Raw genomic sequence first — 24,326 nt, 5'->3', positions numbered from 1 at the left:
TGCCAAGGTGGGCCGCACTTTTCTAACAAATAGCGAGACAAGGGGCTTCGCAGGAAGCTTCAGAGGCCTGGGGGCAGCTGTGCCCGCACTGTGCCCCACACACCCAGAGGCAAGGAGAGGTTGCGGGTCCCCGGGAACCTAGTGACGTCCCTCTCTGAGCCTCAGCCAGCTCAGAGGTGTGTGAGAAGCCACCAGACACACCGAGTGCCAGGGCCAGAACTGACGTTCCCTCCTGCCGCCCAACCCTGGGTCACAGCCCTGGCACCCATGCCCCTCGGGCTCCGGCCTGCCACCCTAAGCCCTTCCACCTCTGGGACCAGCCCACTCTCCCATCCATGCATTCATTCATTCATTCATTAGCCTCAAACAGCGCACCCGATTGAAAAGAATGAGAAAAGCCACCTTCCTTCGTCAATTTGGGGAACCCTGCAGAGCTCCTGTTGCTCTGTCTCCCTTCCCTTATCCACCAAGCAGGTCATTTCCAAGACTACAGAAACTGGAGGACCAGGCCAAGCCTGCCTGGAGACACCACACTGCTTTTCTTCTGTTTCACTGTGATTATTTATCGTCCAATTAACAGCACAGCCAAGAGCTTCCCTGGTGGCGCAGTGGTTGGGAGTCCGCCTGCTGATGCAGGGGACGCAGGTTCGTGGCCCAGTCCGGGAGGATCCCACATGCCACGGAGTGGCTGGGCCCGTGAGCCATGGCCGCTGAGCCTGCGCGTCCGGAGCCTGTGCTCCGCAACGGGAGAGGCCACAACAGTGAGAGGCCTGTGTATCACAAAAAAAAAAACAAAAAAACAGCACAGCCAAGAGGCCTGATAAGAACATGCCAGGCGGACAGGTCAACTTCAGCGGCATGGAGGACAGGAAAGGACAGCCAGACCATGACCCGAACAAGGGTTTCTGCTGGAAAAAGAAAATACCAGGATGCGGAGCACCAAGCCTTTCAGCTAATAAACACTTCCACCGTGTCCATGTCAGGAAATGAAGCATTTTATAGAAAGAGGATGACAAGTATCCTCCCCAGAGGCACCTAGGGAGTCACTCAGGCCTAAACATGGGGCCAGAGGTGACGGAATGAAGGAGCAGTCCCAATGAGGCCCCAAGGCAGCAAGTATGGGGCTCAGCCTACACCAGGCCAGAGCTGTGCTCCCAGCACCATCAGAATGCAAGAAACATTACCTTCCTCCACATTGGCACTGGGCCCCATGGCCCCTGGGGACAAGCCATAAGCCCCTGTCTGCTCAGGGAGCAGGCCACCCCTTGTCCTTGTACACCCTAAACAACCTCATGTACCTAATCTATAACCCACCATGGGGTTCAGGCACTTGGGGGTGTTGATCAGGATGGTTAATTTTACATGTCAACCTGGCTGGGCCACGATGCCCAGATACTTGGCCAAATTATTCCAGAGGCTTCTGTGAAGGTATTTTTTGAATGGCATCACCATTTAAATTGGTAGACTTCTGAGTAAAGCAGACTACCCTCCATAATCTGGGTGGGCCTCATCCAATCTGTTGAAGGTCTTAGTAGAAAAACCACTGATCTTCCACCAAGAAAGAGGGATTCTGCCTCCAGGCAGCCTGAGTCTCCAGCCTTCCCTGCAGGTTTCAGACTTGCCAGCCTCCCCAGTCACAAAAGCCAAGTCCTTAGAATAAACCTCTCTCTTTATGTACACACACACACACACACACACACACACACACACACACACACCACTAGTTCTGTTTCTCTGGAGAACCTTGACTGATACAATCAGGGCCACAGCTTCCGAGATGCCACCCAGCCTGGGCCACCCCCGCTCTGGATCAGAACATTACCGTGGAGAGAAATCCTCTATGAGCACACAGCACCCTATGAAGGGTTCAGTGAAAAGCCATGTGTGCGAACAGGACACACTGCCCAACATCTATCTGGGGCACATAACTGCCTCCCAGGAAAACATGCTGCATTACTTATGACATTTTGATGAATTTTCACTTGTGCATTGTCATTCTAAACAAGCAAGAAGTGTGGAGGGGGTGTGGGGAGGTGAGTTTTATCATCTGGCTAAAAATACAATCAAAATGATATATATAAAACTAGTTCTATAAGCCTCCTAGTGAGCAGACACTCCTAAATCCATGAAAACCTTTTGGAATGCAATCCTCCAGTTCTGCTGTGCACTCTTTTTCAGGAATACATGCACACACACAGGCACACATGCACACGAACACACACACAGCCAATTCCAAATATCAGCAATTTCTTTTTTGGGCCCCACCATGCATGGGGGCCATTGCATGTCCTGCAGGCAGGTGGCCAGGCTGGCATAGCCAAAGCAGACCCATGCCTGTCCCAGAGCAATGGACATGAAAGGCTCAGACCCCTCAGGTCACTCCCATCCCCCAGACGAACCACAGAAGCAGGTGATGGTCCCACGGGTCTCCAATCAAAGTTCATTTGTATCTGTTAAAAAGCTTATGGATGAAATGCTTGTAAATAGGCTTTTCTTTTCCAGAATACTCTAAAATGAAAGAAATTCCCCAAGTTAATAAAATCAGTGAAAGAGCAACAGCTCAATTTCTATTAAAGTGAATAATAAAGTGGATAAAGACCAAGGTCAGGTGCTTCAAGGAGAAAATGCAAACAACTAATAAACCACAAACAAGCAATGGGGTCAGAGACCCATGACCTTCCCTTCTCCTGATCACATTGGTGAGGACTAAACACACCGGTAATGCTCCGGGGCGGGGAGGTGAGGGGGAAGAGAGACTCTTGTGAGCTTCGGGGGCACAGTGCTGTCCTGGCAGACAGCCCAGCCACTCCGGTCAAAATTAAAAATGCATACACCCTTTGACTCAAATATTTCCATTCTAAGACTCCTATTCAAATACTCACTGGAGTACACCAAGAAAAATTGTCATGGATGTGGCCGACTAGAGAGACACCCAAATTTCCACCATGGGGTAAGGGACACAGGGTACACTGTCCTCAGAGACGCGTGCACAGCTTCATGATGCAATGCAGAGCACGTCCGTCAATGCCACAGTACTGAGTGAAAAAAGTGAGTTGCAAAACCCTCTAAGATGTGACCACATCTTTGGGAAACCACCATCTATATGCGTGTGCACATGTGTGCACACACATATGTGTGTATGTAAATGGCACAGAGAAGACCTCAGAAATGCAGCTGGCAGTGGCATATACCCTGGGCACGAGGAGGTCGCTTTTACTCTTTGCTTTCTTTCTTCATTTTCAAAACAATAAGAACGCCATTAAAATAAAGGAAAAGTTAGTCAGCATATCTGACTTCCTGTTCACACTAAAGATTCAACGGGTATTTTTGTAGAAAAGCTACTTAAAAGAAAAGGTTCCAGCAGCAGAGATAAAAACCCACATAAAAAGATAGAAGGCCCTTTCCTGTTTCCCCTCTGAGTCAATGCAAAATTATTTAACAAAGCAGCAAGTTTCCACCACACTCTCATTTCTATAACTTCCCACGAATGCAGAAAGCAGCCGCAGTTTCCATTTTCCTGCTGATAAGCCTCGCTGAACTATATCCTGGAGAAGGTGAATGCCTGCCAGCCCCAGTCCACACCCCCTCCCTCTGCACCCAGCCACCAGGCCAGTCCCTACACCACCAGGGCCACCCGCCTCCTTCCAGCCCCACTCAGTACTTCTCTTGCCTTCTCATGTGCTCCAGTAGCTTGCAAAGAACGTTGACTCAGAGCCTGTGAATGTGACATTACTTGGAAAAATATTTGCAGACGTATCAATAATTCAGATCATGGAGTTAAGACGAGATCATCCTGGGTCACCTAGGTGGGCCCTAAATCCACTGACAAAGGTCCTTATAAGAGATACATGGACGAGAGACACAAGGACGAAGGCCACGTGAAGATGGAGACAGATTTTGGAGTGATGTGGCCACAAGGCAAGGGACACGTGGAGCCAAGAGAAGCTGGAAGAGGCAGGAAGCGTCCTATCCTAGAGCTTTCAGAAGGAGCACAGCCCTGCCAACACCTTGATTTTGGACTCCTGGCCACCAGGACTAGGAGAAGATAAATTCCTATTGTCTAAGCCACCCATTTTGTGAAGCTTTCTTATGGTGACCCTAGGAAACATGCATACACACCGTGATTCTATGAAGTGTAAGCATGTTTTCCTTCACAGTCAGTTTATGGAAAAGGCAGAAGGCCTCCTTGCTACAAAGACAATGAAAAACCGCAGGATGAAATTCAAGTAATTACCATTACTGTACCCGTTATGGTTCCGACCCAGCACCTGTGTCCCGGGCTAACCCCACCCGACCCGCAGGCCCTGCCCGCTTCCTGGGGAGCCACCACTCTGTTCCAGCCACCACTGCAGCGTAACAAACCACCCTGGACTCGGTGGCCCAAGACACTTCCCCACGCTCAACGGTTCTGTGAGCCGGGAGTCCCAACGGGCCCCAGCAGGGACTCTTGTCTGTGCTCCAACGTCTGAGGCCCCGGCTGGAGTCCTGATGGCCAAGGGCTGTGATCACGTGACGGCCGATCCCCTCACACATCAGGGTCCTAGCGATGAGGGTGCAGAGACCAGGACTGCCCACTGCAGTCCCAGTGCTACGTGGCCTTTGGGGGTTGGGCTCCCTCACAGCATGGCAGCCGCAGGGCCATCAGATCCTTACTTGGCATCTCAGGGCTCCAAGATCCAAGCAGTCAAGAGGCCACCCACAGGGAAGACAGACACAGCAACTCAGCGACAGCAATGCTAACAGATTTACAGCCATGTACTTTATTTAAACTGCCACAGCTTTTCTCCCTACTCAGCTTCGGCTGCTTCCTGCTGTTCTTGAGTTCCGACTCAGCATTCCCGACCTTAGAGACCTCAAGCCCAACCTTGGTGGTCAACACCCACCCGCAAGCTTCCCTCCCTGGTGGCACACATCCCCCGTCAGCGTGCCTGTGTGCTGTCATCCGGCTGGAGGCACCACATCGTATGTGCTCTCCCTCCACATCCCCCTCCCCTCCTGCAAACACAGCGCCTGGGACACGCAGAGCACGTCACCTACTCACCGAAGGCATGAACAGCAGCACAGCAGAGTGAGAGGGCACAATGCAGTGAGACAGAACTGTGGAACAGAGAAGGACCACCGTGTTACAATGACCAGGGAGGTTTCCACCCAGCCTTGCTGGGGAAAGGCAGAGGGTGGCAAGAAGAGACCCCAAGGGGCCAGATGGCAGCGGGGGCATCCTGAACGGAGAATAAAGGGACAAGAATGTTCACAAGCTACATTCATAATGGCCCAAGCCAGAAACCAAGCCAACAGCATCGCAGGCACGTGAACTGTGGTGCACAGCCCCCATGGAATGGTGGACGGTGGGGAAGAAGAAAGAACCCTGGGTGTGCAGCAGGGCCCGAGGCCGGCCACACACAGGAGCTGAGGGACATCCATGGGTGTGCTCCAGAACCCAGTGTATGCAAAACCAAACCCAGCCAGAATGCACCTCTGCTGCAATCAGTGGGGACAGTACCCTCGGGGAGGAGTGTCGCAAGGGCCCAAGGGCTGCGGGGCTGCTGGTGCTCTGGGCACCACACAGCTGGGCTCCATCTGTGAGCAAAGCAAGGTCATGTGTGCATCACTGTGAAGTCTGCAGACATCTCACTGAAGAAGGAAGAAGGAAAATGGGAAGATGAAAACAGAAGCAGGGGCAGGCCAGACGGTTCTGCTGCTGCTTCTGTTTTGTTGGTGACCTTCCCTTGCATTTTAAGGTGGGAAAGGAAGAGAGGCCACACCGAGCTGGGCAAGGGAACCCACTGCCAAGCAGCCAGTGATGGGCGGCCACGAAAAGAGGGCAGCCAGAAGGCAGGTGGCCTTTCCCAGGCGGGACCTGACCCCGACAAGCTCACCCTGACCCTGGAATTCAGAGGGTGAGTGCCACTGTCGATCAGCTGCTGCTGTTCGGGCTGCTCTCCTGGAGAGAGGGTGCCCCAGGACAGGAGGGCCGGCCCAGAGCCACACAGGGGTCACTCTGCTGGGCAGAAGACAACTGTGACACCACAGCCTTAGGAGCACATTTCTTTCCGACAGACCCATCCTCCTTCAGCTCTCAACAGACAGGCATTGCACAAAGTGCAAAGAGAAGCACAGGCCAGGCTGGTACAAGCACCCTGCTGGCTCTGGTTGCTCCGGGAAGTGCCCAGCCATTCTCAGCCGGTGCAGCTAACAGCTGCTGCCAAGCTCATGAAAATCACCCTGGTGGCAGAAGCCACGCCACTGCTCCCCAAGCCCCCAGCCAGCGGTCTGCAGAGTCTGACACCTGATGTGGTTAACAAAAGGGGCTGTGTTTGGACAAAGTGTTTTCCTGTCTTTAGCGACTGCAACAGAAATGCTAGTCAAGGCCTGAAAATAGTCCTGATATAAAACATCTCAGCAGAAGTCTGGGCCTTGGGAGAGGGCTGGTGTGCACACATGCTGCTTCCTCTCCCAGGGAGAGGGGAAAGCGAGTGCGTCCTGGGTCTTGCTTGTTTTTGAAGCGGACGTCTGTCCCTTCTGCTCACTGTAAGTGGTACCTTCTTCCCCGGACAGAAAGTCCATGCCCACCGGTTCAGGAGGCTTCAGAGCCATCAGTACAGACCAGAGAGGACCTGCATCTCCAGACCCTAAGCACTGAGCATCTATTTTAAAAACTGTGTTCCCACCCCCTCCCCAGTTTGCCAGGGAAAACCAAGCCCTGCTCCCTTGGTGGTCTTGTCCATCAAGTGGGAAGGGACATAAACATAACGGAGGCCGCCCTGCTTCCAGGGAGGCCCAAGGGATCTCACATTTGAAACCCAAGCCACTCCGTCAGGCTTCAAAGACCCCGCCAAGGATCCACTTCTGTGGATCAGGAGCTCTGCTCTGACCCAGTTTCCTGGCACCCGTGTGTGGCCCTACGGCAGCTGTTGCAGAGGCGGGGGCACCTCCTCTAATCCAGGCTCCAACCTGCACTCAGCCCCAGACTCCCAGAAACCAAGGATGAGGGCACCCCAGCCACTGGTTGATGTGGGAAATAAAATAATATGTAGCCTGCACATTTGGCTTAATGCCAAAATTTTTAAATGTCCATGCAGCCACACGTAGGGCCAGATGACAAAATGGGGTTTCATATTTTTCCATGTGGGGGTGAAAACAGTTTTCAATACAATGCAACTAAACAAAATATCAGAGAGCATTGTATGTGGTCAGGGGTGAGTGCCATGCTGAGGAAAACTTTGGTTTTAGCGGGGCATGCGTGTGTGTGCACGCACGCCTGTATGCACGTGTGCACACACACGTATGCAGGTATGCTGCCTCACAGTACAAATACATGTCTTACCGTGAGCCGCCCTCAGGGTCTGAAAGCAACCAGGCTCCCTGATTGCCATGAGGTTTTAATATTCTAATAAAATGTTTTCAGCAACATTAGACAAGCACCGAAACCTCTCTGAAGCTTGGTTTTAAATATGACACTGAATTCCATGTGCATCCCGGTGCAAAGTCTGCCAAGAAGGGATGTTTCACTTGTCACCTCATTTTGTAATCCCACAGCCCCCAGGAACCGGTGCTGCCGACCCCACTCACGAACGGATCAGGCCTTGCTGAGGCCACACACACCACACACAGGGCCTAGGCAGGACCTCGCGGCCAACCCCATGCCGACCTGACGTCAGAATGGGCTCTCGCTGGAGCCGGGCATGGAGGAGAGTGGCGGGCCCACCCCTTGTGCGTGGTTCAGGGCAGCTACGCACTCCCACCCAAGCAGCTACTCTCTCCCTGTCTGGAGAGGCCGGCGTGGCTGGTCTGTTTCCCACAGTATGTTTTTCATTTAAAAGTACAACAAACAGAACTCCCACCTGCTTTTTAAACAAGGCAGGTATAACAAGTCTAAGAAAAGCGTGTCAGACTCACAAGGCATATGATGTGTGTGTACCCACACATGTGATATGAAGTTGTGTTTTTCCATTTTTCTTTGTATTTTTCCTTTATTGCTGCAGAAAACTGGAGACATGCAGACAAGCACCAAGGAGGAAACAAAAGCCACATCATCAACTAACCATGTGACTCCTGTTCTGGACACAGTCTATCCAGTGCTTTCTAGGCAAATTATAGGTCCTCGCTGTACGTACTGCTTTAGGAATGGTTCTCAGCACCTGATGTGATATGTTGATCCCCCATCAAATTAGTCATATATTTTGCACTACTATTTTTAGAGATGGGCTAGCCTAACTGTATCTCCTCATCCCTGACCATCTGTCAGGGGCTTTCAGCTGGTATCTGGGTTTTCTGTTTATCAACACCCGGCACCCTTTCTAATAAATGATTCTTTACATCCATGATTCCTTAGGATAAACTTCTAGACACTGAACCGCCATGGCCGAGGGTACACACATCTTTAAAATTTTTCAAACACCTCGACCAATGGCCACCCCTCGGTGAGTGCATTAGGAGCTGTGTATGCAGAGTGCACCTCCCTGAAGGCTTCAGGCCCCCGCCCCCTTGCTCACATCTTGGTCCCATCACCTCTTGGCTGAGTGACCCCATGCATAAATTTCTTATTCTCTCCATTCTCAACGTCCTCACCTGTAAAAGAGGGAAGAACTGTCCTGACAGGGCTGATAGGGCTGTGGTCAGGATTCCATGAGACAGGTATAGAAGGCATTTGGCAGGTCATTTACCATAAATATCACTAGGTCACCCTTTCCCATAACAGCCTCCCTGTCTCCAAACTCGCCTTTCCAACTCATAAGCCAGAGGTGCCAGAGTCACCTCTAACCAGGGATCTGATCGCATTAGTTACTGCTCAAACCCTTGGACAATTAGGCAGAGTGAAAGAAGCTGGACTCAAAGGCTGCTCACTGTATGACTCCACTTATACAACATTCTGGAAGAGTCTATAAAGACGGAAAACAGATCTGTGAATGCTGGGGCGGGGAGGTGGGGGAAGGACCTGACTCCAGAGAGACACAAGGAAATCTGTGGAATTATGGAAGTTTTCCATATTTCCATTTGGTGGTCGTTACATGACTATGTTTTGAAACTCATAGAACAGGACGTTAAAATGGGTGAACTTTCCTGATCACAAATTATACCTCAGGAGATCTCACTTAAAAACAAACAACAACCCTGCAGAGAAGGAAGTCTAAGCCGTGTGGTCTGGTGTTCCAGGCCTTGTCTCCTGGCCAGCTGCTTTCCTTCCCATTTCTCGCTTACTCCAAGATCTGGCACATACAGAATGCCCTCTGCACCTGCAGGCCCAACCGGGGTCCACACCAAACCTAAAGCCCCGGCCAAGGCTGCTGGCCTGCTGTTCTCCAAACAAACCCTGTGTTCAGACTCCAGGACCCAAATCCTCCTCTGCTCTCTCAGATCCTCCTTCTCCTGCTTCTGGGAGGCCTGCCTGGACTACTGGTAAGTAAAGATTAATACCTCCTTCCTCTGCGTCAAAGGTTCTCAATTCTGGCTGCACAAGAATTACCTGAGCAGTTGTCAAAACCATGGATCCATGCCCTCCCTCCCACCCCAAAAGATTCTGATGTAACTGGGCAGGTGTGGGGACAGACACTGGGGTTTTGTTTCGCTCTGTTTTTTTTTTTTCTTAAAGAATCCCAGGCTCAGAAATGAAAGAGGGAACATCATGCAAATCCAGAGACGTTAAAAGGATAATAAAGGAATATTATAAACAATTTTATGCCAACAACTTTGACAACTTAGGAGAAATGAGCAGATTCCTTGAAACACACAAATCACCAGGACTGACTCAAAAAGAAATAGAGGGACTTCCCTGGGGGCACAGTGGTTAAGAATCCACCTGTCGATGCAGGAGACACGGATTCGAGCCCTGGTCCGGGAATATCCCACATGCTGTGGAGCAACTAAGCCTGTGCACCACAACTACTGAGCCCACATGCCACAACTACTGAAGCTCCTAGAGCCCGTGCTCCACAACAAGAGAAGCCACCGCAATGAGAAGACCGCGCGCTGCAACGGAGAGTAGCCCCCACTCGCCTGCAGCAATGAAGACCCAACACAGCCAAAAATAAATAAATAAATTTATAAAAAAGAAGAATTAGAAAGTCTTAATAGCCCTATATCAATAAACTAAATTCATAATTAAAAACCCTCCCCATAAAGAAAATCCAGGATAGCTTCACTAATAAATTCTATCAAATATTTAAGGAAGAAACAATGCCAATCCTACACAAACTCTTTTTTTAAAATAAATTTATTTATTTAATTTATTTATTATTTTTGGCCGCATTGGGTCTTCACTGCTGCGCACGGGCTTTCTCTAGTTGCGGCAAGAAGGGGCTACTCTTCATTGCGGTGCACAGGCTTCTCATTGCAGTGGCTTCTCCTGTGGCGGAGCATGGGCTCTAGGCGCGTGGGCTTCAGTAGTTGTGGCACACGGGCTTCAGTAGTTGTGGTTCGCGAGCTGTAGAGCGCAGGCTCAGTAGCTGTGGCGCATGGGCTTAGCTGCTCCGTGGCGTGTGGGATCTTCCCGGACCAGGGCTCGAACCCGTGTCCCCTGCATTGACAGGCGGATTCTTAACCACTGCACCACCAGGAAAGCCCACAAACTCTTAAAATAATAATAAATGAAGAGGGAACACTTCCCAAATCATTGTGTGGGGCCAACATTACCCTGATACAGAAACCAGACAGAGGTATTACAGGAAAAGAATACAATATCCCTCATGAATATAGTTATAAGTAAACCTTAACAGAATTGTAGCAAATTGAATACAGCAATACATAAAAAGGATTATACATCATGACCAAGTGGGGTTTGTGCCAGGAGTGCAAGGTTGTTTAACATTCAAAAATTAACTCATGTAATTCAGCATATTTAATAAGAAAAAAAAGAGGAAAAACCATATGATTATCTGAACAGATACAGAAAAAAAGCATATAACAAAATTCAACATCCACTCCTGATAAAAACTCCATGCAAACTAGAAAACTTCCTTAACCTCAAAACAAAAAGGCATTGGACTTCCCTGGTGGCGCAGTGGTTAAGAATCCACCTGCCAATGCAGGGGACACAGGCTTGAGCCCTGGTCCAGAAAGATCCCACACGCCACAGAGCAACTAAGCCCATGTGCCACAAATACTGAGCCCGCCTGCCACAACTACTGAAGCCCGTGCACCTAGAGCCCGTGCTCCACAACAAGAGAAGCCACCGCAATGAGAAAACCACACACCACAACGAAGAATAGCCCCCGCTGGCCGCAACTAGAGAAAGCCCGCATGCAGTAATGAAGACCCAACACAGCCAAAAATAAATAAATAAATAAAAAGAAAAGGCATCTATATAAAATCTTCACCTAACATCATATTTAATGAAAAGACAAGTTCTTTCTTCCTAAGATTGGGAACAGGTAAGAATGCCCACTGTCACCACTTCTGTTAAACATCCTAGACAATGGAATAAAAGAAAAAGAAATAAAAAGCATTTTAACTGGAAAGACAGAAGTAAAATGGTCCCTATTTGTAACTGTCATTATCTTTGTGCAAAAATCTTGAAGGACTACAGAAAAGCTACTCAAACAAATAAGTAAATTTAGAAAGGTGATAGAATAAACAATATAAAAATCCATTGTATTTCTTTATAGTATAATAAACAATTAGAAAATAAAAAATGTTTAAATCCACTTATAACATTCAAACCCATAAAATACTTATGAATAAATTTGATTAAATATGTATAAGACCCACAGTGACTACTACAAATCACTGCTGAGAAAAATGAAGAAAGGCAAACACAGACGGAAAGGTAGTCCATGATCGCTGACTGAGGCTCAATATTGTTAAAATTTCTACATTACCCAAGTTGATCTAAGGAGTTAATACAACCCCGGTCAAAATCGAAGCAGGCTTTTTCGTAGAAGGACTGGTAAGCTGATTTTAAATTTATATGGAAATGCAAAGGCTAGACAACACAATTTTGAAAAGGAAGTACAATTGGAAGTCTCACTATCTGACTTCAGGAATTACTATACAGCAAGTCATGAATACAGAGTGGTTCTAGGGTCAATGGTGAATAAGCCAAAACAGACCAGAATTGAGCCTGAAACAAAGTCACACAGATTCTCAATTACTTTTCAAACATGATGCCAATAATTCTGTGGAGAAAGGACAGTTTCTTTAACAAATGGCACTGGAACAACTGGCTATCCACACTCAAAACAATAAACCTCTATTCTTAGCTCTTTCCAGTTAACAGGTAACTCAATATAGATAACAGATCTAAACATAAAGGCTAAAACCATAATGTTTTCAGAAGAAAACACAGGAGAAAATCTTTATGACTATGGGTGAGGCAAAGTTTCTTATATAGGACACAAAAAGCCTAAACTACTAAAAATAATTGATATAACTGGACTTAAAACTAAAAATGTATGCCCTTTGAGAGATACCATTTTTTAATATTTATTTATTTATTTAATTTTTGGCTGCGTCGGGTCTTAGTTGCAATGTGCAGGATCTTTCGTTGCAGCATGCGGGCCTCTCTCTAGTGGTGGTGCGGGCTCCAGAGTGTGTGGGCTCTGTAGCTGTGGCACGCGGGCTTAGCTGCCCCACAGCATGTGGGATCTTACCTCCCTGACCAGGGATAGAACCTGTGTCCCCTGCACTGGAAGGCGGATTCTTAACCACTGGACCACCAGGGAAGTCCCGAGGAGATATCATTAATAAAGTAAAAAGGTAAGCCACAGACTGAGAGAAAGTATTTGCAATACAAATATCTAACAAAGAACTTGAATCCAGAATATGTAAAGAACTCTTAGAACTCAAATATATGAAGACAAATAACCCAATTTAAAAGCCAGCAGATTTGGGGCTTCCCTGGTGGCACAGTGGCTGAGAATCTGCCTGCCAATGCAGGGGACGCGGGTTTGAGCTCTGGTCTGGGAAGATCCCACATGCCGCGGAGCAACTGGGCCGGTGAGCCACAGCTGCTGAGCCTGCACGTCTGGAGCTTGTGCTCCACAACAAGAGAGGCCGCGATAGTAAGAGGCCCACACACCACGATGAAGAGTGGCCCCCGCTTGCCACAACTAGAGAAAGCCCTCGCACAGAAACGAAGACCCAACACAGCCATAAATTAATTAATTAATTAATTAAAAAAAAAAAAACAGCCCCTGTTTCTACATCATAGCCCGCCAGGCCTTTCAACTAAGAGTCTGGTAGGTAGTTAGTTAATCTGGTAAGTTAGTTAGTTTCAACTAAGAGTCAGGGTAAGTCCTGAGCATCTCTTTAGAAAAAAAAAAAAAGTCAGCAGATTTGAACAAAACCGTAAAATAATAAATACAAATAGCTACTAAATACAGGAAAAGATACTCAACTAGAATGTCCATGATCCAGCACAACAACTCCCACTAGAATAGCTAAAATTAAAAAGACTGACAACAGCGAGTGTTGGCAAGGATGTGAAATAACTGTGCTCGCACATTAGCAGTAGGGATGTAAAATGATACAGCCAATTTGGAAAACGGTTTGCCAGTTTCTTATGAAGTTAAAGATACACTTACCACACAACCCCACAATTCTACTGTTAAGTAGTTACTCAAGAGAAATGAAAACACCTGTCTGCACCCAGATGTGCATACGAATGAATATAGCATTTTTTATTTTATTTATTTATTTTTTTTTGCGGTATGCGGGCCTCTCACTGCTGTGGCCTCTCCCGTTGCGGAGCACAGGCTCCGGAAGCGCAGGCTCAGCGGCCATGGCTCACGGGCCCAGCCGCTCCGCGGCATGTGGGATCTTCCCGGACCGAGGCACAAACCCGCGTCCCCTGCATCGGCAGGCGGACTCCCAACCACTGCGCCACCAGGGAAGCCCTATATCTTTTTTATAGTGGTAAAATACACATAACATAAAATTTACTACTTTAACCATTTTAAAGGGTATGCAACCATCACCACTATCTAGTTCCAGAACATTTTCATCAGCTCCAAAGGAAAGCCCGTACATATAAAGCAGTCGCTCCCATTCTCCCCTGCCCCAAGCCCTGGCAACCACTAATCTGCTTTCTGACTCTGTAGATTTGCCTATTCTGGGTATTTTGTATAAATGGAATCATGCAACATGTGCACTTTTATGTCTGACTATTTTTACTTAGCATAATGTTTTCAAGGGTCATCCATGTTGCAGCACGTGTCAGTACTTCATTCCTTTTCCAGCTAAGTAATATTCCATTGTCTGGAGGGACCACATTTATTTTTTCATTCATCCACTAATAGGCATTTGGGTTGGTTCCCAAATTGTGAACAGTGCTGCTATGAACAGTGGTAAACAAGTTTTTGTTTGAATATCTATTTTCAATTCTTTTGGGTATTTACCCAGGAGTAGAATTGCTGGGTCATATGACAGTTCTATATTTAACTTTTGGAGGAATCTCTGTTTTCTAAAGTTGCTCTACCATTTTACATTCTCAAAGCAATGTATGAAATTTATAATTTCTCCATACGCTCACCAACACTTATTATTTCCCTTTTTTTTGATAAAAACCATTCTGGTGAGACGGAAGTGGTATCTCACTGAGGTTTGGATTTGCACTTCCCTAGTGACTAATGACGCTGAGCATCTTTTCATGTGCTTATTTGTCATTTGTCTACCTTCTTTGGAGATATAATACATTCGCTCATGTTTCAACTGGTTGTTTTTCCTTTTGTGTTGAGTTGTAGCTCACAGCACTTTTATTCACAACAACCTCGAACAGGAAGCAATCCAAACATCCACCAACAGGTGAATTAACTAATAAACCATGGTACACCCACGTGTACCAAATTTCACAAACATGCCAAGGGAAAGAAGCTAGACACAGAGTCTACAATACATGCTTCCATTTTGAAACTCTTAAAGAAACAAATCTCATAATAGTCTAATTTCGGCAGATCAGTGACTGCTTGGGTGGAGGGCTGATTGCAAAGAGGCAACAGGAAATTTGGGGAGGGCTCACAAGCTAAACAATCTCTGTTGCAACTGCTCAACTCCGGCTGACAGTGGCCAGGGATGGTGTGGGTGCATGAATGTGTGAGGTGCACTTGACCTGCAGGCCAGAGTTCACCCACTCCTGGCGGTTGCATAACTGTGTACCTTTGTCAAAACTCACTGAACAGGGTACTTAAAACAGTACGTTTTACTGTTTTACTGTACGTAAATTATGCCTCAATAATACTGGTTAACGAAACATTGTTTCTACAGGCAAACACCCCAAGTCTAATGGACATCCAGAGTGAGGCCCACAGCCCTGCCTCTGTCCTCCTGTCTGCCCTCCAGAGTGCAGCCCACAAGGGCAGGCTGTGCTTAGCCCAGCCTTGGGTGGCCTATTAAAACCAGAGCTTCTGATTCAGGGGGTCTGGGGTAGAGGTGAAAACCTGCACTTGTGGCAAGTTCGGGGGATGTGATGCCGCTGGCATAGGAACCACTCCTGCAGATGGGTTCTCTCTCTCATTCACGTAGCGTTCAGTGGATATGGAATTAAGGCAGTGTTGCAGATAACACGCAGGTCCTCGCTAGTGGATGGGGCCTATATATAGGAAATGCCAGGCTAACATCAGGAGGGAAATGCTCACATTCTGGCTGTGAGGGCACAGCCCCACTTTCAGCCTCTGTTTCTGGCCAGGCCCATCAGGCCAGTGGACCTGGCCCCCCTTCGCCCTTCTCCTGCCCCGCACAGGTGTCCTCTCAGCCAGGAGGGCATCCACCCCTTGCCCAGGAGCCTAGCAAACTCAGCTTTCCAGACCTTCTGTGCTCACCACCCCAGAGCGCTCCATCGCCCCTGGGCACCCACTGCGGTACTCAGAGACTCTGCTGTCACAAGCTTCCATAACCATTCTCTGAGGCCCTGGCTCCTCTCCCCTGTCTGCATACCTCAGGGCCAAGCAGAGGGGCAGTGCACACTAGAGCCAATGAAAGTTTGCTTGTGGTGGAACAGCTGGCCTCCCATCTGTCCCTATCAGACGACTTGGGCAAGGGCCCCACCCCACTTTCTTCATCACTCTTCCCCTCTACTCCGTCCTTCCCTTCAGGACAGAAACCTGAAACATAAGCCTCCTCTCAAATCCTTATGCCCATCAGCTCCTCCCCATTTGTCAGCGCCCCCTTCACAGCAAAATTCTCGAATAAGTTACTGACTCCTGCTGTCCTGAGCTCTCCTTCTCCCCCTTTCCTGGCCCACCGCTCCCCTATACCTCTCATCAGGACACTGATGACCTCCATGTTGCTAAGGTCAATTCTCCAAGGATAATTCTCAGTCCTCGCCTAACTGGACTCCTTGGCCAGGCAGCCACTCCTCCCCATGAATGATCTGCCCATGGCCCTGGATGCCCCTGACACCTCTGGCTTTCTCCTGCCCTGATGGCACTCCTTCTTGGTCCCTTGACTTTGGACCTCTCCTCTCCTCCATCCATCCAACTCTCTTGCCATCTTGTGCTGGCTTCGCTTTAAAAATCACACCTGTGTGCCGGCAGTAGCCAGGTTGATTGCCGGGCCCAGGCCACTCCCCCAAACTCCAGCCTCACTTGCCTGAAAAGCCCCTCACCACCAGCACATGGACAGCAACGGAGCTCACAGGTACTATCTGGAGAGCCAGCAACCCTCCCGAATTCCCCACAACTGCTCTGCCCACAGAGAGTCCATCTCAGGATGATGCTCACTCCATCCTTCAGGTTGCCTGAGCCAAGAATCTCGAGGTCACCTTGGACTCCTCTATTGCTCCAATCATCCTGTTGGCTCCATCTTCACAACATACCAGAATCTAGCCAAACCCACCACCTGTATGGGGCTGCTCCTGCGCTCCAGCCTCACCTGCCCCCTGGTCTTGCTACAGTGTGCTGGGATGTCCCCCTGGGTCACTCCTCACCTCCTCCATCAGCCCACCAAGCCACCTAATTTCAAATCTCAAACTCCCCCAAACTGCTGTCTCCCTTGAGCACCTGGACCCCACAATAGCACTATGGCCCCAATGCATGACATTCTGACTTATTTCTTCTCCTTAGCCTTCCATCACCCGCTACTTGACCATAAGTGCCAAGTTGGCAGAGTCTTCTGTCTCTTGGTTTCTTGCTGCAATTGGAGCTCAATAAACATTTGCTGGGGGAAATGGTGAGACTCCATGAAGTGGACAAATCTGCGAGTTGAAAGGGGGCTTAAAGGTATCTAATTCCTTCACCTCAAGAAAGATGAATGATGGGACCTCACCTACAAAGGACACAGACCTCCTGTGTGCCCTGAATGCCCAGACAGCACAGCTCTACTTGGGCAGGATCCCTAAGGCCTCTGGGAAGCACTAAGATGCAAGGAACACATCTGATCTCAATGGGAAAATGGGCTGTGTATTTACAGCCCGTTCTAATGGCAGGCGGCTCACGGCCACACAGACAAGACCCCAGGCTCAGAGCAGAGCCACCCTGCTGCAGGCCTGGCTGTGCCCTCCCACAGCCACGGAAAATACTAGTAAACAACAACAACAAACAAAACTCCCAAACACACGGTGAGAACAAAGTGGGGTCCAGCTGAGGCCCTTATTCAGGGCAGGCCCCCGGGAACGTAGTGTCCTTGCAAACAAAATCAAAACACGCATCAGAGCCAAACAACACCCAAATGCTAGATCAAAGCAGATTATGTTCTGGTGCTTAAGCAACTCAAATTTCTTGCAATAGGACAGGAAAATAGAAAAAAAAAAACTTAGGATCCCAGAAAACCTGTACTTTTTTACTTTGTGGATATACGATTTTTATGCTTTTTTGTTGGTATAAGATTAAAGTGACTTAACATACCCTCTACTAAAAGAAAAAACAGCAACTGCTAAAAATGTGTGGGACAGCCCCACAGTGGCAGGTCATCCAACTAGCAGTGGAAATCCACCCACGAAGGCCCTGGACCATCTTTGCTTTTGTTTCTGGGCCAAGTCCCATGGAAGGGAAGGTGGTTCTCCATTTAAAACAGGACTATGGTGGGTCTGAGCTGAGGGCTTTCCCCATCCCACGGCCCAGGACCAGGATGGTCCCTCAGCTTACTGCCCCCATTGAGAGATGAAGTTGCTGTTTAATTTTCAGGGTTTGGGTCTTGTCTCCGCTATTGCCGAGGTCAGGGTATCAATGTCTCTTTTTCATGGCCCACAGATCACATATTCAGAGCATCAGTGACTATCGATTCATTGAATGCCTCATTTAAGCCACATCATCCGTTATTAAGCTGTGTAGGAACATGAATTCCTACAAGTCAAATCCATTTAGAATTTAGATTTAGAAATTTAGTATTTAAAACAGGCTATTCTATTCCTTAATGGAGACCCCTTCTTAAAAATACATTTTATCATTACAAAAATAATCTCACTGTAAAAGAAACAAACCACACAGAAGTACATGGGGTGGAAAGGACAGGTTCCCCTTGCTCCTCCCACCCTCCCCGTTCTCAACCCTCCCTCAACACACAAGCACACACACTCACATGCACACACACATCCTTCCCTCCCACCCCTGTTGCTAGCTGGACAGTCACTCTTGCTTGGAGCTATGTCCTTAGAGCCTGGAGCAGTGCCTGTCCCGCTCATCCACAGTGGCACTCCGTCCTCATCTGTTCAATACACAGCGTCTGTCCTTCCAGATGCTTCTACACCTTATTAGCTACACATGCATAAAAGGAGTCATTCCATACAGTCTACACTAAGGAGCAGTGTTTTCACTTAATACACAGGCACTTCTTTTAAAGTAACCCTCAACTATTTCATGAAGTGAAGGATCCTATGGCATTCTGTGGGGGGGGGGGGAAATGGGATTCTTAGATTATTAACTTTTTTATGGTAAAGAATTTCAAAAATACACAGAAGTGGCCTGAACAGAATAACGAACTCTCAGGTATGGTCATCCAGAGCCAACAACCATCCAACCATGGACAATCCTGCCCCTCCACCACCCAACCCCACCCCCACCTGTGCTGAGATCTGAAACAGATCTCAAATGCTGTATCATTTCCTCTGAAAATAACTCCAGTATCTATCACTAAAGGCTAAAGATTGCTTCAACGTAACCTCAATGCTGTTTCTAAGGAATATAATTATCCTTTAAAATCATCATTCACTCAACAAATGTCCAACTGTCTCATAAATACCATAATTTTTGAAAGGAGTGATTCTTGGGTCAAGAATCACTTTCACGCAGTCTCTACTTTCATAGACAGCATCTTGAGACTATCACAGCAAATAAGGGACCCTGTCCCACTGGAGGATCACAGGGCACGCTGGAAGGCAGTTATGGGGGAACGACACCTGGGCTGCTGTGATGCCTGGCCCAGGTACTACTACCCTGCCAGGTAAACGTTCATGCACTCGGGAAGGGTCAGGCAGCTGGAAAGTGAGCCACTCCAAGGAATTGGGATGAGCCAATTTCCCTATCCCAAAGGTCACCTTAGTTGACATACCAAAAAACACCATCCCAGCTCCAGGCGAGGCCCACTTACACACTGTCTCCACTTGACTGAATCAAGTTATTTCCTCTTAATAAATCTCCACTTCCCCACATCACCTCTTGACAGCAGGCAGACTGAAATGGCCATGAGTTGTGCTGAGTGAGTCTCCAGTGCAGAGGAGCCTGCCCAACCAGCCTGCTCTCAGGTGACGCCCCGACACATCCTCAAGTGGCCACGGGCCCTAGTGGCATGGGTGGAGCTGGGGAGGCTGCACCTGCCAAGCCCCAGGAAGGACGGTAGTCTTTCTTCCAGCAACCACCCTCAACAGTCAACTGATGGCAAGTTCATTTGTATATTTTTACATGGCCAGCTTCACCCCACAGCACCCTGCAGGCCTGGACAGTTAACTGGCCACTGCTATCATTCTCAGAAGAGCCTGGGGATGGGGGACTGGCGGCACTGGGAAGCACTACCTGCCACATCACCTTCCTAGGAGTTCTTTTGATCAAACAAATTCTTAGCATGAGGGGAAGGTTGCTGTTAATTATGGAACAATCAGAAAGCCAATTCATTTACACAGCAGCAGGGGCCTAACCCAGGGACACTGGGGACTCCTGCTGGTGGAGAGGGAACATGGGTCCAAACTGCCAACCCAAGAGCTCTGGCCCCAGGCTCATCAGACAGAACAAGGGGTTAGGAAGAGGCTCCTGGCCACCATCCCGGCCGAACCCCCCCTCCCCCCACCAGAAATGGAACCCAGAGGGAGGGGAGGGAAGCCTGGGCCTGTCCATGCTCAGTGTGGGAGAGGCAGGCTCCCTCTAGAAGCACAGAGGACCAGCAAGAAAACCATTGATCTCTGCAACACATTATTGATTTTGCTATGTGCTGGCACCAGTGGATGGTCCTCCCCCCTCACGCAGAGCCAGCCATTAGTGTGCACTCCCAAGCACTGGCCTAGACATCCCTGCCTGGTGTGGGGTAGGCACTTGAGATGAAACCCGCCTTGGCTGACCCACAGGGAAGAGACCACGAGTGAATCATTAAGGAGTCATTAAGGTCATCTCCCTGCCCCCAGACCCACTGGACAGCTGTGTGGTGTGGCCTTGCCCTCTACTCCTGAGCCGGGGTGGATGCACCATCTGCCGGGACCCTGAGCAAGCCTGCCAGAGCACCCCGGTGACCAGTGGAGGGTCTCTGAAAGGTTGCATTTTCCAACAATCAAAGGGAGCCAGTTCCCATGTCAGCTCGGGGTCCTGTAACACGGTGAAAGAGTGGAACTGGGCAGGGCTGCCTCTCAGTGCCAGCAATTAGTTTTTATTTCTTTATTTGGTTTACCTGCTGGTTGTATTACAAACACTTATTTGTTCAATCTGAAGGTCCAGCCTCTTGGGGGGGACAGTCCTTGTCCACAGAAATACCCCAGCGTGTCCCTCACCATCCCCTCATTCTTGTAGGTTTTATCCCTGGTGCCTGGAGTACTCAGAGCAGGCCTGCTTTATTCTTCTTTATTCTTGCAGACGTTATGCACAGACACCAACGGTTCAAGTGACAATCGGGGCATTATCTCTACCAGAATCCTGGCCTCAGCACTGGCCGAGGCAGTCTGTTTCTGGGACACAGTAAACATTCCCAAATAACGGCCCCCAGGCAGCCAGAAGGCAGGCCGCAGGCCTGGGGCAGATATGAGGTGACAGGTCACCGATGTCACTTTACCCCTTGGAAAGGAAACTTCCGCTCAGTGGCGCCTAGTGGATTTGAATAGACTCAGAACAGGGGAGCCAGGCACTTGGCCACAGTCACCAAGTCCTAGATGTGCTTAACATAAAGGGAGGTTTTCAAATCAAAAGCAGAACAACTTCGCATGGCAAACGCTCCAGAAAGCAGGTCCCTGCCCTTGACAATGAGGCCTAGGCCTCATTTTCGGTGAACTGCTCACCTCCAGACTCCCATGCACCCCACCTCCAATACTAAATCAAATAAACGAAGAGGATCACCACGACCCAACTCTCCTTTCCATGTTTGTATTGGCAAAACCCCAGTGGATTCAGCCTCCTGCAGCTCACCAAGCGGCTGCAACAGGTGCAGCCCTGAGCTAAGGCTGCTGATTCTCCTTGGCTGTTCTAGAATCACGCAGCCAAAACCCTAAAGGAAGCCGAGGCCTGCAGCATTCATCACCAGGGCCCCGACCTGCCCCACCTGTCTGAGTGCGCGGCTCCGGGTCCAGCGCCCGGGATCCGCGGCCTCGGAGACAGAAATAGAAGCCGCGGGGCCTGGCCAGGCCCGAATGGCCAGAGTGGGGCGGGGGCCGGGTGGACAGGATCGGCGGGCCTGGCCGAACGCACCGCCCCCGCCCCTGGGCAGGGTTGGCCACGCGCCCCGAGCCCCCAGCGCCGCCCCAAAGCCGCCGAGCCACCTGCGCGCCGGGGCAGGGAGGGAGCCGAGCAGGGGAGGGGTCCTGGGGGTCCAGGGTGGAGACTCAGGGAAGGGTCCGGGGAGGAGTCAGGGAGCTCCGGGAACGGGACTCCGTGAGGGTCCGGGGGTCCGGGGAGGAGTCACGGGGCTTCGGGTCGGGGGCTCCGGGAAGGCTCTGGGGACCGGCCCGGGGAGGGTCTCGCCGCCCCCACGCACCTGCCCGGCCCGCGCCCTCCCTCTGCCCGCCGGCCCTTACCTGGCGCGGTGCGTCCTGGCCGCGCGGACCAGAGGTGCCCGGCCCAGAGAGCGCGGGCGTAGGAATGGCGGCGGCGGCGGCGGCGGCGGAGGCGGCGGCGGAGGCGGCCGGCTCTCAGGCCCGGCGCGGAGGGGCGGCGCGGCCAGGCTGCGCGGGGATGCTGCGGCGCGCGAGGGCGCGGAGGCCGGCGCGGGAGGGAGGGCATGGGGTGGTGCGCAGGCCCCTCCTCTGCTCCCCTCCTCCCCTTCCCGCCTCCTCTCTCGTCCCTCCCCCTCTCCCCTGCCTCCTCCTACTCCCCGCCCGGCTCTCCTCCCTCTTCCTCTCTACCCTAGCCTCTCCGTCCCTCCCCTTTTCCCTCCCCTTTCTTCACCTTCCTCTACTCCTCCCCGCCCCCCTCCCCCGCTGGCCCGTACCACCTCCCACCTCCACACTTTCCCTCTGTCCTCTTCCCTCCCCATCTCCCACCTTCGTCTCCTATCCCCCAGGCTCCCAGAGGCTAACCCCTGCCCTGGCCAGCTCTCTGCTGGGTCCAACACAGGTTATGGTGAAGTGCCCAGTTACCCCCTCCTCACCACCTGCTAATGGAGCAGCTTGCCCCATCTGGGAGCCTGACCTGACCCCACCCTTTCCAGGCCCCGCCAAATCTCCAAGGTTTCTCCCGCAGGGCCTGGTGCAGCTGTGTTGGGGACCTGCACACTGTGTGGACAAAGCATGTGGGCTCCCAGGACACTTGCTCCTTTGCTTCCAAGCAAATCTGATTTGTATAAGAATACTCCAAACCAAACCTCCTGCTATTTTTCCAGGGTGAAGCAGGCTGGTACCAATCTAGGATTTGCTGCAGCCCTTCTGTTTGCCCCCATGCCAACTGTTTGTTTTGTGTTCAACATTTGCTATACCCCTGGTGACACACATTTATACTAACCCACAGGTCTGAGGACCTAGGTACCCTCCTAAGACTGCTCCAAACCTTTCTGCCCTGGAGAAAGAAGTGACAGGCCTGGAAGGTGGCTGGCCTGGCCAGGAGGCCTGCTGAGGGATGCTGTCCAGAGAAGGGGGTACAGTCCCCAATGAACGGGCCAGGATTTCCCCATGAGTAGGAGTCAGGGAGCTCTGTCGCGAGGCCTGGCCATAGATCTCCAGGCTGCAGGCACACTCCCAGGGCACCTGAGGCCGCTTTCCTGATACCTACAAGCCACTGAGAGCCAGGGTGGGAGTTTTAAAATGAAGCCATTCCTAAATGATCAGTAGTAGGCCCGAGAGCCTCACTCCCTTCAGGGGCCAGTTGCCTTTCCATGCTGACAGTCCAAGAGGCAGGCCTTAGGGCCAGCACACTGATGCAGGGCCAGCAAAACTAAGATGGTGAAGCTAGTGCCAAGGGTGCAGGTAGGGGTTGCCAGGAGCTCACCCCCTTACCCTCTGTAGGTAGAGATCATGAACTGGAATCTGGAATCTGATAGACTCCGGTTTGAGTCCTGGCTCTGATGCTTCCAGGGTGACCCTGTGAGCCCTGTCCCGCCCTTCCCAAGGTGAGGATTTCTCCAAGGGTTGCTGAGCATGGAGGAGAGAATCTTGGGTAAAGCCCCCAGGAGCATGTGGCCCACATTCATCGTTGGCTACTCTTATGAGAAAGACATGGGGGAGATGTCCCTTCCAAGCTGTCTTCCAGTGGGAGAAGTCTGTGAATCTGTGTTCACCATCTAATTTGGAGTAAAACTTGATGGGAAGAGATTAGGGCAGGGCTGTTTTAACAGCATCCTAGGCCCCAAGAAGGGACCCGTTCTTTGGATCGGTAAAAGCCAGTATTGCAGAGCTGGGGCGGGGTGGGGGTACTCTCCTGTGCTCTTCACTAGTGTGACTCATCCAGAACACGGTGCCCTTGCTTGGGGTCTAAGGACGGCCACCAGCAGGCTGTAGGAGTTGTTGGTAATACGGATGGAATTAGTTGACACATGGGGAGCCTTCAGTCTGGAAGATCCATGTGTGGAGCACAAGATGGTAGAATCCAAATATTTGCAAAGCTGTCCGGGAAGAAGGATTACCCTGCAGGGTTATGAAGGGCAGAACGAGGACAGATGGGTGGAAATTAGATTAGAGAGTCCATTTCCTCCCACTTGTGAGTGCTTCCTGGCAGATCTGCCTGCCAGAGGAGCATGTCCTGCAGGGCCAGCGTCTAGACAGGTTCTGGGACCACCACGGTAAACTGCTGGAGGGGACCTGCAGAAGGGCTGACCCCTGGAACCTCTCCCAGCTGTTAGAC

The 24,326-nt window shown here is 50.3% G+C and overlaps 1 protein-coding gene across 3 annotated transcripts in view; it reads right to left on the bottom strand.

The window, feature by feature from the left end:
* Positions 1-22,279, bottom strand: part of SEMA4D (semaphorin 4D) — a 109,012-nt gene extending 86,733 nt beyond the window's left edge. For all 3 annotated transcript variants that reach the window (XM_089912915.1, XM_089912912.1, XM_022560662.3), the window contains exon 1: positions 22,070-22,279. The gene's annotated coding sequence lies outside the window, so the exon portion shown is untranslated. The remainder of the gene's footprint in view (positions 1-22,069) is intronic.
* Between the last annotated feature and the right edge of the window lie 2,047 nt (positions 22,280-24,326).

The sequence above is a fragment of the Delphinapterus leucas genome, chromosome 6 (genome assembly GCF_059928025.1).
Source record: "Delphinapterus leucas isolate spDelLeu-1000000601 "Yukka" chromosome 6, BTC_Dleu_Yukka2, whole genome shotgun sequence".
Taxonomy (NCBI): Eukaryota; Metazoa; Chordata; class Mammalia; order Artiodactyla; family Monodontidae; genus Delphinapterus; species Delphinapterus leucas.
This window is presented reverse-complemented; position numbering and strand designations above follow the sequence as displayed.